This window comes from Perissodus microlepis, chromosome 19, assembly GCF_051167445.1.
Source record: "Perissodus microlepis isolate ML-2025 ecotype Zambia chromosome 19, ASM5116744v1, whole genome shotgun sequence".
Classification (NCBI taxonomy): Eukaryota; Metazoa; Chordata; class Actinopteri; order Cichliformes; family Cichlidae; genus Perissodus; species Perissodus microlepis.
Window position 1 is genome coordinate 3,268,327 of NC_140479.1, and position 4,987 is coordinate 3,273,313.

The following is a 4,987-nucleotide window of genomic DNA, read 5'->3' on the forward strand; positions in this document are numbered from 1 at the left end:
ATATTTTCAGGCGAGAATGTAGCTGTGAAAACTTCAAATATCTGCTCCACCGAGACAGCGGTGACGCATATCTGAAGGCTAGACCGTCCAATTTTACCGCCGCTCACTTCCAGCCTTCTCGGTCTTCGGAGGACCCGGCCCACGTAAACTAATATGCTACTCATTTTTATGGTGGTTTTATTTTAATGGAGAGAGACAGAAACCAAAGAAAAACACAGCTATGCTCAGCATAGTACAAAAGCTGGCCCATACTCCGACGGAGCACTGGTGTTTATACTGCACTGGCTTCTCAGGAGAAATGTATGTCAGCTGAAACAGGACACAGCCAAACAATGGGCTGTAACACTGCATTAACATGGATGTTATAGAAATCAGAGTAATAGCAGATGATACTACCAGTTTGCCGAGCTCTACAAAGTAGCATAAAAAAGTAATGTTGTGTAATTTACCTCAACTACATTTACTCCACATGTCTAATTCTCATTATAAGCACTGGAAATGAAAACCCAGAGAAAGATGATGAAACACTGGTTCTTAAACTACACGATTTCAAACTGCTGAAGTGGTGTTATTGACTCGCTACAGGATTCCCAGAGCGACTAAAAGATAAATGCAGGCACAAATTAAATTCAAAGAGCAGTAGAGGGAGATAGCTGGGTGTCTTTTTTAGTAATTGTATTGATTAAAGCTTGGTCCTCCTAGCTATTTGAGCAGATTCCCCCAGACGAAGCAGTGCTGCAGGGAAACTTGTTAGTATTAATGCGCTTCTTCAGAATGTGGATAACATGTGAACTAAAGCTGTACGATGGAGGAGACTGTTTGGTATTCTGCTGCTCATTTCTACTGCTTTGCTGTAATTAAAGTGTGAAATTAGAGAGGTTTGGTCACACAGTGACTGAACGTGGACGCCTGAAGAACTGAGAGCAGCTCATGGCAGCAGCTAAAAAGAGCAGCTGCAGTACAAAAATACTCACATTCCTGCGTACAGTTGGCATGGTTCAAAATAATACAAAACTTTATTGTTGCCAAATTTTATTTGGAAATTTGATAAAGCATTTCATATGAAATACTGTTTTCCTGAATTTATAAGATACTAAAGACTCTTTGAGGATTTTAGGGTAAGTTGAAACTTGAGCTATGATGACGTCACCTCAGTTTTGAAATACTGAGAGACACTGGTACCTTTGAGTAATGAAGATGGTTCAGCTACAGACTGTTCGTCTCATGACTATTAGAGTGTTTTTCACTCTGTGTTTAATCATTAGTCATTATTAATCCACAGCAGCAGCGATTCTAGGATCAGAGCTTTGGGGTGCTGAGCACCCAGAGAGCTGCCCATCCAGGCAAAATAAACTTTACTCGTCACGATGAGACTACTTCCCCGTCTCTGTCAGTCCCTGCATCCTTAAATGTCTCCAGTTGTCCCAAGTTCCCTCTGACTGTCTCCTTGGTGCATTTAAACCCCTGTTCCTCCCTGTCCTCATCATCTGTTGTCCTCGTCTCCGTTATCAGTCATCGTAATTTACCATCTCTGTGCAAGTCTGCAAATTTCTTTCTTAAATCATACGATTCTTAAATTCATCAAGTCTCTCTGTGCCTGGGTTCTCATCTCAAAACATGACATCACTGTTTTGTACATTTTAACACAATTTAATCCCCATATTTGTGAAAGAAAAGCAAAACCCTTTTTTAAAAGTCTGTAACAAAACCATCAAATCTGATAAAGGTTATTTAAATGCTGCAAGAGAAGAATGGATTGGAATAAAAAAAATACATATCCTAACCTTAATTACTGCGGGAGAATAATGAATGATGTTCATAGTGAGTAAGAAGTAAACTGAGTGCATTTTTTGGACAGAGATTCACTTTTAATGTGTATGTATAATAAAATACAGATACATAAAAATACACTCCAAAAGCAACAGGAAGGTCAAATGTCGCTGATTTTACTACAGAGCAGGACGGATTGTAGGGTACCCTGTAGGCAGAGGTGGAAAGAGTACTAAAATATTTTACTCAAGTAAAAGTACTATTACTTTGCTGAAATTTTACTCAAGTACAAGTAAAATTACCTGTCTAAAAATGTACTCAAGTAAAAGTAAAAAGTAGCTCATTTAAAATGTACTCAGAGTAAAAGTTACATAGTTACTTTTCTGTCAGCAGGAGGACAGCCGCTTCTGAGTAGTGCAAAAAAAGACAGTGGGATATAAATCTCAAAGTAGTTCTTTTTTAGTGAAAAGAAAAACTTTACGAATTAAAGTGCAGTGGCAGTTAAACTGCAAGTCTATACATGAAAATGGATAATGGTCACCAAACCAATCAACCAAACTGTCAGGTATCACAGTGTTTTCAATACAAAACCATATCATTCTTTCACATGAGAATGTGTTCTAAACTGTCAAATAAGAGAACAAGTACTGAACTGAACGGCAGCTGCTTTAAAAATGTTTTTTAATTTTTTAAACTTGGCCCTGCCCTACTGCACCTCTAGATTAAAGTTCCTTTGTATCCATCCTAGAGTGTTACTCTCTGAACCTCCTGTTAATTTTGAGGAGCAGTTGATTTTCAAAGTTAGTAGAGTTCATCCTTGCTCACTTTGCAGTGAACAGTAGTCCAGCACAGCTAAAGAGACGCTCGAAGGCAGCTGAGGCAGGCAGGCCAGTGTTAAGTTTGAGAGAAAGTTTTTTGACGTCCCTAATAAGACATCAATGCATTACATAGCTACCGCTGGTAAATTATACCAATATACCTCGTGTTTTTTTTTATTGGACAGTAACAGGCTAGTTAACGGGAGGTTGCAAGTGCTAATTAACAAGTAACAGAAGTCAGCTGTCTTTGACTAATCTAAGGTAAGTGAGCGCTCTGTTATTCTTTTGCCTGCAGTGTGAACATATGTGGGTTAAGTAAGAAAGTAGCCGCTTCTGTCTTTAATTTAACTATTTTTTAAAATAAATTATTATTATTAACAAACAGGAAAAACGTAGGTAAACACATTTTCTTTTAGCAATTTACCAACCCAGTAAAAAAAATGTAAGTTGCGTGGACAACAACGTGCCCGATTACAGCAAGTTGCTATACCAACCAACGTTATCTGTGTTCTTCACAGATGTCTTAACTTAATGTGATTAATTTGAACACAGCCTTTTTGCTACCATAACGGTACGAGTTGTATTTAACTTACCTCTACATGCTTGCGCAGGTTTGATGTGGAATTTTTAAAAGCTGCTAACTCGGTCTCTCTGGGCAAACACAGCTTACACTGCATAATAAAGCTGTTGCCTTTCTTGCACTTGAAGCCGAAATGGTCCCTTAAATACGGCCAGGGGTTCACATCCGTTTCTTCGAGTTCAGGGTCAGCAGAATTCGACGGGGCTTCTTTTTTCGCTGGATCCGTAACACCGATGTCAGACTCCATCTTTAACGTGACCTTAGCGCCGATTTGTTCTACTACCCATCATTCCCTGCAGTATTTCCGAAGCGCAATGTTTTTTTTAATTTTAATTTACTCAGTAACGGGTGTGATTGAAAACGTAGCGAACTACAATACTTTTTAAAAAATATACTTAAGTAAAAGTCAAATTACAGACTTGAAAAATGACTTTAAAAAGTACAAATACACAAAAAAACTACTCAATTACAGTAACGCAAGTAAATGTAATTCGTTACTTTCCACCTCTGCCTGTAGGGTACCCTACAATCCGTAGGGTAGGGTTAGGATGGCTCTGACCTCCTCGCGGAGTTCGTTAACTGCTCTGGTCAGGTCTGACAGCATCGTTAACATCTTTTGTGAGGTCGCATCTGTTTCAAAGAACAATTCTAGAAAGATTAATGGCTTAAGCAGTGAGAGGCGAAAAACTAATATATCCATAAGTGATGGTGTAACATTCTGCATTCAAGTATAAGTTGTTCTAACTGCTAAAAGTGTTTGCTAGTTTTTGCCTGTCACATATATTTGATATTTGTATATGTAGCTGCCATCACCAGTGTGTGAATTGTGTGTGAATGGGTGGATCGCAAAGCTGTGTCGTTTTGTGTGTTCTGCCGGAGTGGCGAAAGGTGCCGGAAGCTGGGCGGGGCATTATGATGCCCGCTGTCAATGGGCTGGGGGGAAGACTGCGGAGTGGTGAGGGCTGTTTAGAAAAAGTAAATTTTTTTAAGTGGATGGTAGTTACCAAATCAGATCTGAAAAAAAGAGGAAAAATAGGACACAATGTCAATAAAGAGGGAAAACTAGATACAAAGATGGCTCATAGAAGCTGAACCAAGTCCTATGTGTGAAGGGACAGTAACTGCGTGTGTATATGTAAGCATTTAAACACTGAAGATAATAAAGTTAACAGTATTTTGTCTAAGTCTGCCATTGTAGGAATTCATGGCACCGAGACAAAAACGTGGCGCACAGTGTGATGTCAAAATAGGCGCACACCTTTGACGCTGCGTTTTCTCCGTTTTCCTCGTCCACACGTAAATGCTAAAATGGAGTTTTTGAAAATATCCACCCTGGCAGGCGTCTTTAAAAATGTCAGTTTTCTGACATTTTTCGTGCAACGTAAAGTTAAGTGAGCGTGCAGCGTAAAGTTAGGTGAGCGTGCAACGTAAAGTTAGGTGAGCGTGCAGCGTAAAGTTAGGTGAGCGTGCAACGTAAAGTTAGGTGAGCGTGCAGCGTAAAGTTAGGTGAGCGTGCAGCGTAAAGTTAGGTGAGCGTGCAACATAAAGTTAGGTGAGCGTGCAACGTGAAGTTAGGTGAGCGTGCAGCGTAAAGTTAGGTGAGCGTGCAGCGTAAAGTTAGGTGAGCGTGCAACGTAAAGTTAAGTGAGCGTGCAGCGTAAAGTTAGGTGAGCGTGCAGCGTAAAGTTAAGTGAGCGTGCAGCGTAAAGTTAGGTGAGCGTGCAGCGTAAAGTTAGGTGAGCGTGCAATGTAAAGTTAAGTGAGCGTGCAGCGTAAAGTTAGGTGAGCGTGCAACGTAAAGTTTGAATTGAGTGCGAAT